The following is a 12,262-nucleotide window of genomic DNA, read 5'->3' as shown; positions in this document are numbered from 1 at the left end:
TCTTCTTTTGTGCCACAGCCTGTCTCACCTCTTCAGTCCACCACGCTGTTCCTTGCACCCCCCTCCGTCTTCTTTTCCTCCCACACACCACATCACATGCTGCACATATTTCTTCTGTAAATATCCTACACACACCTTCCACGTCTCCCATCTGCTCCAATTCATATTTGCCCAATCGTTCCTCCACTTCTCTCTTATACTCTGCCTTTTTCTCATCCTCTTGTAACCTTTCCACTTTCCTTGCGACTACTCCTTCCTCTCGTCTTTCCCTTCTTCTATTCTTCCATCTTACTTGAATCCTAATTCTGGCCACCACCAAGTAGTGGTCAGGAAGTCCACTCCCCCAACCTCTATACACTCTTGCATCCTTTACACATCTTCGCATCCTTTCATCCACACACACATAATCAATCATTGCCTTCCTTTCATTCAGTTCACCACCCACCCTTCTCATCACTCGCCATGTATACCTGTGGATCATTTTATGCCTGAAGAGGGTATTGGCTATCACCATCTTGGCACTATTCCTTGTAGCACCTTTTTCTTAAGATTATTTCTACGTATGTTATTAGTGTATCTTAATGTGTAATATGCAAAACAGGCAAGAAAGAGGTGCTAGGGAGTCTCAGACAACGGGAATATGTACCTTATATCCACACTAAACCAAGTGAATAAGTCTAACATTTAGGGACCCAAGGCTAGAAGGGCTTAGTTATAGTGATGTATTTTATATCAGGAAAGCGGTATTTTATATCAGGAAAGAGGTAAATTATGCCAGTCTTCACTCAGTTCAAGTCTCTGAAGCCTATGTGAGCCTCAGTTGTTAGGTACAGATCTGAGTCTATTAATTACTTAGTGAAAACGTGAGCCATAATTCAACATGTAATTATTAAGTCATTACATTCAGATGTACGAGTAATTGTAACCAATAAAATTTATGTTACGAGTTCCGACTATGTTATTGACCCCCATGTACGACAAAATGGTGTCACTGAATACCTGACTTTCTGGATGTATGGAAAAAAAGGTCAGATTGGCTAGATTTTACGAAAACACGAAAAGTTATAGATTTATCAATAATAATCAAAAGGACTAACTGTACTAACGTCAAGACAAAGATGGACTGATAGAATATACGGGGCACAACTGATGGGTCTCGGAAAAATAAAACACCCCAAAATAAATCCTGGGACACTGTATAATCCCATAAGAACACTATCTGCCTCGATAGAGAGGAGCCAGACCAGAGTGACAGGCCAAGTAATCTGGTCTACGTCTGTCAAAGAACTAAGCTGCCAGGCCAGCTGTTTGTCATAACCTCTGAACCGACATGTCATCGCCACCCTTACCCACCCACCCACCCACCCACCCACACACACACACACACACACACCTCTATCGCTAGCTATGGTCGACACTGCTTCGGATATCATGTGTCGTATGATGATGGTGATGAGGGGAGACCCAAATATTTTTTGTTACCCCTGAAATTTCCGATCCAACCGTTTTCTATGATTAATAAAGGGGTAACTAGGGTAAATTTATTGTTTTTAAAAGCCTCTCCTCGGGTTCCTACGCTACTGAGGGTGCAATGAATGTTACTCTGTGGTGTATTCCATTTATTAGATTGCAATAAAATCAATTACACACTCGTAGACTTCGTTTTAATCACCCCTTGTTGCTGTTGTTCCTGCTGTTCTTGTGGTCGTAGGTTGGTCTGTACGTGATCCCAGTGGACTGCAGGCTGAATTTTCCCTTTCCTGAAGTCCACCGTCCTCCTGTAGGGAGATAGGGGGCGTTTAAGGATGGTTATGAGACCTGGCAGCTGCACCGCCTGTTGTGGTGTGCTGGGGTGTGTTGTGGTGCATGTATTGTGTGTGTGGTGATATGGTGTGCTGTGCTGGGACAAAAACTACCCATTAAATAAATATAAACAGTAAAAAATACGTCAATATTGATCCAACCTTCAAATGTACGTCTGGCAAACCAATCTTTCAGGCACTCGATCGTACAGCATACATAACGCAAAAACTTTACCAAATTATCAAAATCCCTCTAAAAACATTAATTTATCGCTAGTGTATTATCTAATAGTGGAAAATCAGGTGGAATTACAAGCAAATTATGGAGAATAGACTGGAAAATCCTTCGAGTTGGGGTGAGTGGAGTCGGGCGAGTGTGGCAGCGAGAAAGACATCAGTTGCAGCCAGACCTCCGTGGTGTGTGGTCTGGCGAGCAGCTCTACTCTGCCAAATTCACTGGTTCTGTTTCGCTGTCTGTCTCTATCTCTATCGCTGTCTATCTCCATTTCTATCTCTGTCTGTCTCTCATACACGCACACAAACACAGTTTACACCATACCATCGTCATTTACACCATTGACATAATTATATACTGTATCATTCTTTAACATAGGCATCTCCCAACCTTTCTCTCTCCCTCACACACACACACACACACATGCACGCACACACACAGACACACACACACACATGCACGCACACACACACACACACACGCACGCACACAATGCACAAAAACAACATACACTATACCTCCATCCGTTGAGTGGGATGGTATGCGTGACAAGAACAAGGCCCTCCAAACAGGCTACTTCTCCCTCATTGGATGTGTTCCTGGAGCGCATACCTCCCTGGGTGATGAGAGTGGTGGTGTTGCTGGTTGTGTTGTGGTTCAGGCCCTGGTGCTGTTGGGGATAAAGATCATGTTGTGACATTCCATCGACACAGTATAAACATAACACATCTATATCATGACTTAACACACACACACACACAAACCCAACCCCCACACACTCACCAAGCACCCACAAACACCCTCACTGTTAGACCACTTGCACTCAATAAAATAACCTGATGTTGACTAGAATAGGAGCTGTCCCGACCATGACAGGGTTAATGGTACCAGTATTAACACTATCAGGCTCCTAGGACTCTATCTAAGCTCTAGAAATAGTCTGAGTTAGCTAGAATAAAGGAAAAAAAGCCCAGCACAATAGGAATACTTGTATGAAATATCTGACAGTACTATCTCCCTAAAAATGTTTCAAAATAATCTATATAATAAAATCACACCTTATGACAGTACGGGAAGAAATATGCTCTAGAAGAATGCTCTAGAAATATGCTAGACATATGCTCTTATGGCCTAGTTTTATACAGAGTTAGGAATGTAGATCAAGATAGTAAAACAGTACCGAGATAACGATCCATATATCTGGCTTCGAAGAATAAGGTGAAACGAAGCTTATTAACTTTATCTATTTAACTTAGTATCAGTAATTTGGTAGGGCATAATCAACAGCAAATAATATAGAAAGAAGAGTCATGAGCTTGGGAATTAACATACGTATGGAAAAGTGTACAAGATGGAGTTCGACTCGTAACACTGGTTTCAAGGCAATTTATGATCCCATTATTTAACCTAGGATATGATTTGCACGAGATCTAAGTCAGCTGGATTAATCCTACGATAAAATATAGGAATATAGCACTAGAAGTAGTAATAATAGCATAAACTGACCTTAAAATGGCGAAAAACAAGCGCCGGTGGGGGTGGGTAGCCGGGTGTGGTTCTGGTGGCGATGCGGTGAACTAACCAAGCTGATGACGTTATGGCGGCGACCACTGCCTCTCATTTGAACCCCAGACGCCCTACAAGACGGACCTCCTGGCTCCACCTGCCCAGCTGATGACTTTGGCGATTTTTCCTCTCCATTTCAGGTCTGTTAAGGGAATTTAAAAGTGTATTATTTCAAGCGTGACTTACTTTCCAAGTTTTTGGTGGCTTTCGGCGGAAAAGAAGCTCGAATTATTTTATATTATTTTTTAAAGAAATAGCCAGATATTCTTAGGAATTTTACCGGTCTTTGCAATATGTCTGCCAGTGAAGTGAAGGAAGCCGGCAGACTGTATTTTCAACTTTGTGAAATATCAATGCTGCCAACACCAAGACTCTTGTCCTCATTACTGCCTGCTGTCTGCCTAATTCATTTTTAGTATATATAGTTTTGCAATAAGAATTTTTCCTACTCTGCCACAAACAATAAGACTGGCAATAGGCCACGTATGTTGGTGCCTGATCGTGACTAAATCCTCCCGTTAACCCCAGTGAACCGATGACTAATTATCCGATTTTATTCCTCGCATCTGAAGACAACCGCATTTACCTTATTTTTACGAATTAAAAGAATTATGGGTATTTTTCTGTAACTAGGGATAGGTTTTCAAAATATGGGGATTATTTTTTCGAACTGGAGAGGTTAGACACAGCCTTCATTAATCCTTTAACTACGAGAGATCCCTTAAGCTGAATAAAATCGCCCTGGTGGTTGCCTGATAGCAGACTGGAAGGGTTTATTACAGGATCAATTTCTGCCACTGATGTGCCTTCAACAATGCAATTAACTCCTTCAATATAGCGTATTTTGCCTATTATTCTCGCTATTTAAATCCGCTTAAGAGAATTTTTTGTCTAGTGGGGTCTGATATAGCCTTAACCCCTTCACAGTTACAAGTCCTATGTTCAATAAAATCGTCTGAAGCCAGCATGCTCCAAACAAAAAAGATTGTCATAGAACTGAAGAGGTTAAAACTGATTTCGGGTTTTTTATCGTTTACTACAGTCGGGGTATTATCTTTTTTTTTTCCTTTCACTAGGGGTAGGATTTACCCCTGTTTCGAATTATTTAGATTAATTTCCAACACAAGTGATGCCTAACCCCTATTTGGGGTTGAAGTCAAAATACGAAATAAAATCCTTGAAATCGACCGAGATAAGTTTTTCTTTTCATTTTTTTCACTAGGGGCAGAATTTACCCATATTTCGAATGGTTTTGAGGCTAATTCTCGCCTATTTCTTTCTTTACTAAATTAACCTAACGTAACCTAACCTGACCTAACGTAATCAAACTTAACCCCTAACGTAAGACACATTTGCGAAGGATATGTCAGAGAGAAGACCCCCTCCCTCTTCTAATTTGAGGAGTTTGTCATAGGAAAGGCTGGAATACCCGACGGGCTTGACTGTAATAATTGGCAATAATACCCTGATTTCTGGGTCGTTTTTATATCTGTTCTCTCATTAATCTGGTCCACAATATCGTTTTTTTACTTCCTCTGTCACCAAGCTCAGTGGCAGAAATAGAAAATGCTATGGCTAAATAAGTCTCAGTAATATAAATGACATATTCGTATTTCGCCTCAATCTTCGTCTCCACAAATTAGCTAAACTCTGCATTTTTTTCCAGGCTCTACTTCGCTCGCTGGCACAATGTTCAGCAGCAGTGAGGAGTGAATGTCAAGCAAGAATTAACACCTTCACTACGAGAGATGCATGTATGAACCATGAAGTTACCCGTCCTGCAGCCCACCATCCTTTTGGTACCATCAGTGCCACCACATGGTGTCCCTCTCCAGCACCAAAATGGATGGATGGAGGCTGCTTTTAATCCCTTCTGTTGGACACCCTCCTTGATCTGAATAAATCCGTCAGAGGCAGCCAGAATACAATTATACAGGCGTCATAGTACTGAAGGATCAACACAGCAGCGTCAGCAACAGGTATATGCAATAATTTTATAAATTGCTATTATATTTGCTTATAATTTTGCGATAATCGTTGTTGCAAGTGAGCATTTATAATTATATGAACAAACGAGTAAACTCTTGAATGCACTACTTAATCCTTTACATGCACTTATTAATAATCTCTTGTAATAATATGCCTTAACCTTTTATACTTATATGGTTTAATCTTTTTCCCCACAGGTTGCCTCGCTGGTGTGTAGTGATGGTAGGGTGGAGGGCAGGCTGGGGTGGGGGTGGGGGGTAGCCAGGAGCAGGGAGGGTCATGGGGCAAGCTTAGGTGGGTTAGGCAGCAGAGTTATGGTCATCTAGGTTGGCTTTCTAGGCCGGGTAAAGTTAGGCGTGGTAGTCTTAGGTCATCTATTAGCTTACTTCGTTGATGTTGGTTGTATGGTTGTCCGGCCGGACATGTCTGGTTGTCGTTGTTGGTTGCTGGACACGAGTTTTTGTCTGAGCGGCGATACACCACCAACGGAGGAGCGACAGCATCATCATCAGCAGCATCGTCGTCGTCATCAGTATCAGCAGCAGCAGCAGCAGTAACTTCAGCGATGAGACAGGTAACTGGATGATCCTGAAATGGAATTGAAATTAGCCAAATGTAACTCATGACAAAATTCAATTTTGAATAATGGTTGAATATTAATCTTGAAGAGTAAAGACCTAAACACCTAATGTACATATGTTTTTTTTTCTCCTAAACCTGTATATGTGGCCTTACTTTGATATAAGACAGCACTAAAAGCAGATTAGGTTTTGATATTGTTTTTTTTCACAGGCGAGCACAGAAGAGCGGAGATGCATCATTGACCACGCAGCTTCCCTGAACTCAATGTGCTGAGAGGGAGCGAGGACGGGAGAGGGGGTGATGGAGCAGGACGGACAAGCGAGGGAGCGAGGACTGACGGGCAGAGGAGCGAGGAGATACGACCCACGAGGGAGCGAGCTACTACATCAACGGGATGCTGGTGTGTAAGCTGTTGGCAACCTTTCCCTTGTGACCGTATTCTCGTTAGCTCAGTAGGATATCTCTAGTCCGTTTACCCTAACCTGACAGATATCCATAATCTCTTCATGCTCAGTGGATAGCAAAGTGTAATCAGACTGGAGACTTTGACTAATAATCAAGGGGAGGCGGTGGTTCAATCGGTAGAGAGGTGGCCTGCAGTCCTACCGGACCCAGGTTCAAATCCCTGCTGGGACAGGGAACAGGTTAAGGATCTGAATTTCATAAAATCAGATTTTACAGATCTACCATAAGACCCGCCGACATGTCTAAAAAATACCCCCGCTAATACCAATGAGACAGCCCAGCTATGTATTCAATATGAACGATGGGTGTTAGCGTCGAAGTGGTGACATGTAGAGGTGTATGGCATGTAGGAGGACTACTGGGCCTTGAGAGCAGGCTGTGAAGCCTATGCCCAGAATCGGACACTTAAAAAAAAAAAAAAAAAATCCTACCTTTTAGCGTAAGTCCATCGAATTTCCTGTAGCCAGGACATACGTAATGAAATAGTTAATATATTACACATACCAGTAAAGGTGTGAGTGGTAAAGGCAGGTGAAAACAGGCTATAGCATCACGTTACTTGTAGGTGCTAAATGTTACTCTTTTACTTAACTTAGGCATTGTGTAGATACTGGACAAAATGTATAGGAAGATGGCACAATTATGCAAAACAAATCGTGAAGGAAGAGGTATTAAAGAAATCTAATCTCATGGGAACGTCACTATGCTATCACTAACATATACTGAATTAAGACAACTGATGGAGAATTATAACTGAGAACTGTTGCTGTGACTATGTTAATCTTACAGACTGATGCAGACGACGAGCCTACGACGAGGGGCGCAACCTCGGCGTCGACGTGGGGGTGTTGTGTCGGCGTGGAGGTCGTTATGTCGGCGTGGAGATCGTTGTGTCGGCGTGGAGGTCGTTGTGTCGGCGTGGAGGTCGTTGTGTCGGCGTGAAGGTCGTTGGGTCGGCGTTAGGGCTGGGTCGTAGTTGGGGCCTACTGTGTCGGCGTTGCGTGCGGCGTCAGCGTGGGACTGCAGCGTCGAAGTGGAGCTGCAGTGCTGGTGTGCAAGTGCAACAAATACGTCAACAGCAGCTGCAATGGTAAGAAATAATTTAAGTTTTCAGTCTTGTGCTAAAGTTTGTTAATAAGATTGCTAGCTTGTACCTTCAACTTGACGCAGCTCCCAAACACTAAGCAAACCAGAGAGAATAATTGTGAAAATACTACTAAACAAAATTAAACAATTCACGTCTTTGGGGATGTAACATGCTATCAAAAGTTCTATGTCTGCACATGCGTAAGTTATAGACCACATATCTTTTTCCAGCATTTAACCTTTAAAAGTGCATTGCGTAATACTGTAAAGAACATTTCCATAAAATAACTGATCATAAAACTTAGAAATGATGCAGCAGTGTTCATGTTCCACAGGGATGCAGACGGCATACCTACCACGTTGGGGAAGAGGCGGAAGCTGCGATGTGGGCAGCTGCTGTGATGTGGGCGGAAGCTGCGATGTGGGCAGTTGTCGTCGTCATGGGCGGAAGCTGTGTGGCCGGCGGAAGGTTCGGATGCTGCAGTGGTAAGATAAATTTGCTGTATGATAAATCTGCTTATACTTGCTGACCTTAAACTTTTAAAATATCTGCATGTGTAACTAAAACATCCTTGTGCATACAAACACCTTAAGAGAACTGCTGCTGAGCGTACGTTCATCTTGCAGGGGGTGAGGAGCTGCCGAGACAGAGCTGTGATGTCGCCAGGATTAGATGAGGGCATAAAGGACTTGGTGCCTCTTCCTAAGTGATTTACTTGTCACTTTAATACTTTTATGTGCAAAATAGATATACTTACAGCATAACTGAAATTGTTAGTGTCATTAAGTACTTTGCAACAATTTCCTTAAGATACCATTGTCATAAGAGGTGTTAATGAAATAGACCAACAAGATTACCGCTCAGATTCCATGTCCAGTTATAGATGGCGAATAATTATGGGAAAAAATAGTTTATGTAGCAGATGAAATAAGTCTGAAACAGCTTATCGGACTAGATCTGTCTATTCACCGACACTGGTATTACAGGGAGGGACGTGTGAGAAGAGGTGCACTTACTGAGGTGGCCAGAACAGCAAAGAAGGTACTACGAGAGGAAGCCAGAGGACGAGATGAGCAAAGAATACAAGAAATCATGCCTATGACACAAGAGGTCAGAGATAAAATGAGTGGATAACTGAACCGGGATGCCAGAGCAGTGTTGGCATTTCATCACGCCAGGTACAGTTTAGTTATGGCTTTTGGTACAGGTATGGCATATGATTGATTATACTGTTTAATATAATGATTATACCGTTGCATACGTTGATCAGCAATTTAGTTTCGTCTCCAAAATGCTTACACGTCTCGGCCTTGAAATTACTGAGCTAAATAAGATATAGTTTCAGCACAGTTATTAAAGAACTCGTAAGCCTCGTCATAAAGAGCATTCTCAACGTTCTTGGTCGTTACATTGCAGTTATTTAGGAAGATTTTGCCTCGGTCAAATTTCCACTGCTACCTTTAAACTAAATTGCTAGTTTCTTGAATTTGTAGTTTTTAATGTATTAGAAAAATGTTGGAATCCAGCTGACATAATGAATGGCTGCATCTGACATGCTTATTTTATGGAGACGATACATTAATTTTAGTTTGGCTCAAAATGGAATCCCCGTCTTGACTGATAAGTTATAGCATAATTAACACAGAACTTTGTGCCAGTTACGAAAAAGTGCTATGCATGTGTAACACCGTAGTACTGTCGTAGTCTGTCTGAGCTACGTAATATGGCCGCGAAAAAAAAAATTCTCCCAAGTTGACGAATGAACTGTAGAAATAAATAAGATACCTACTTGGCAGGTGGAGTGAAGGCTGGGATGCTGGAGAGAAGCCGATGGTAGAGGGACACTGGTGATGCTGACCGTGGGAGGGATGATGCTGACCGTGACCGAAGGAGATGACGCTGATAGCGACCGTGGGAGGGACCTCAACAAAGAACCTCATCTGAAGGGAAGATCAGGTAAGTACTTCGCAAAACACTACGTACAATGAGACAATATAACAAGGGCAAAATATCTGGTACAGTAAGTGACAAAGCCAAAATAATATAAACATTTTTGGCGATAAAATAAGTGTGGATATTTTCAACAGAGACAGTCAGAAATAACGAATACACTGATGTAAGTCCTGCTAATTTTATATGGCATTTACAGGAGGGAAATCATCCAGTTTGTACCACCTCAACATACTGCTCGGTGCCATTGATACCTCGTCTTGCATTTACCCCTCCGAGGATCGCTGGCTACCCAGAAGTATCCTCATCTTTCTTATCCGGTAATGTACGAGGACTTTGAACCTCACAATATTTTAGTTGACGTCAGGATATAGTAAATTTAGTTCACCACTCGGTTTACCTCCAAACACTCGGCCTTCAGTTAATCATATCAAGGCTTTGGTCACCCCTTAGTCTTCGTCAGTTCTGTCATAGGGTCGTATCATTTTAAGAGCACCAAGGTGTAGACATGACCCATATTATTTACTTCTTGAAACGTAATGAATACCTGGCTTTTCTGTATCGTTGCTAACTACACTATATCGTGGAATGCAGGCTGATCACATGAATTAAAGGTGTTTCATAAATAACTCTATAGCCTTATAGACTTGCTTACACCTTTGTGCTTTTTTTAATAACTCAAGTCGTTTGCCTCTCTTGTCAGTTGGTTAGCTAAGTCCTGCCTCATCACTGGCCCTTTATAAATTTATATCACGCCCCGTCCTGATTACTTAACCATCTTCCCTCTTTGTTAGACCCCCAGTCAGTCAGACAGTCACAGGCCCAGTCACTCCACAGTCACTGATTCCGCCTCTCAGTACCTTTAACCAATTGACTCACTGATCAGCAGTCGGCACATCTAGTCAGTCTACATTCTAGTCGATCACATTCACTCTAGTCAGTCCACACACTTTATCACTTCAAACCCTTACTGATTCAGTGCACATCCATCACTCCAAGCCCTTCATGATTCACCCCACATTCTCCAGTACTCCAAACACTCACTGTCTGTCAGTCTATAGCTTTAATCAGTCCACAGCCCTACTGACCCAGTCAGTCCACAGCCCTACTGACCCAGTCAGTCCACAGCCCTACTGACCCAGTCAGTCCACAGTCCTACTGACCCAGTCAGTCCACAGTCCTACTGACCCAGTCAGTCGACAGCCCTGCTGACCCAGTCAGTCGACAGCCCTGCTGACCCCAGTCAGTCGACAGCCCTGCTGACCCCAGTCAGTCGACAGCCCTGCTGACCCCAGTCAGTCGACAGCCCTGCTGACCCCAGTCAGTCGACAGCCCTGCTGACCCCAGTCAGTCGACAGCCCTGCTGACCCCAGTCAGTCGACAGCCCTGCTGACCCCAGTCAGTCGACAGCCCTGCTGACCCCAGTCAGTCGACAGCCCTGCTGACCCAGTCAGTCGACAGCCCTGCTGACCCCAGTCAGTCGACAGCCCTGCTGACCCCAGTCAGTCGACAGCCCTGCTGACCCCAGTCAGTCGACAGCCCTGCTGACCCCAGTCAGTCGACAGCCCTGCTGACCCCAGTCAGTCGACAGCCCTGCTGACCCCAGTCAGTCGACAGCCCTGCTGACCCCAGTCAGTCGACAGCCTTGCTGACCCCAGTCAGTCGACAGCCCTGCTGACCCCAGTCAGTCGACAGCCCTGCTGACCCCAGTCAGTCGACAGCCCTGCTGACCCCAGTCAGTCGACAGCCCTGCTGACCCCAGTCAGTCGACAGCCCTGCTGACCCCAGTCAGTCCACAGCCCTGCTGACCCAGTCAGTCCACAGCCCTGCTGACCCAGTCAGTCCACAGCCCTGCTGACCCAGTCAGTCCACAGCCCTGCTGACCCCAGTCAGTCCACAGCCCTGCTGACCCCAGTCAGTCCACAACCCTACTGACCCAGTCAGTCCACAGCCTCACTGACCCGTGTGTCCACAGCCTCACTGACCCGTGTGTCCACACCCTATGTTAGTCCTCATCATCAGTCAGTCATTGGTAGTAGGTCAGTTCAATCAAAATACACGTCAGTGACTCACACCCACAACCAGTCAGTCGTCCTACACCCATGGACAGTCCCCACCTTCAAAAACTCAGGTAGTCCACACCCACTATCACCACAAACCCTTACTGATTGACTCCACAGCCTGCATCACTACATACCTTTACTGATTCACTCCAAAGCCTTGTAAACCCTTGTCAGTCCACAGTCTTGTAAACCCCTGTCAGTCCACAGCCTTGTAAACCCCTGTCAGTCCACAGCCTTGTAAACCCCTGTCAGTCCACAGCCTTGTAAACCCCTGTCAGTCCAGTCTTATGATCTATCAGTCCAACCCCTTAGCCAATCAGACTCCCCAATTACATTTCACTGTCAGATCGTCAGTCTATGCCCAGTGTCACTCAGTCCACACCCTGTCGCAGTCCACACCCTGTCTCGCAGTCCACACCATGTCACGCATTTCACACCCGGTCACTCATTTCACACCTGGTCACTCATTTCACACCCTGTCACTCAGTCCACACCGTCACTCAGTCCACACCCTGTCACAGTC

This window comes from Coenobita brevimanus, chromosome 49 (genome assembly GCF_032717465.1).
Source record: "Coenobita brevimanus isolate Jiangsu-jjx chromosome 49, ASM3271746v2, whole genome shotgun sequence".
In the NCBI taxonomy this organism is placed as follows: Eukaryota; Metazoa; Arthropoda; class Malacostraca; order Decapoda; family Coenobitidae; genus Coenobita; species Coenobita brevimanus.
The sequence above is the reverse complement of the archived record's forward strand: the minus strand, read 5'-3'. Positions refer to the sequence as shown.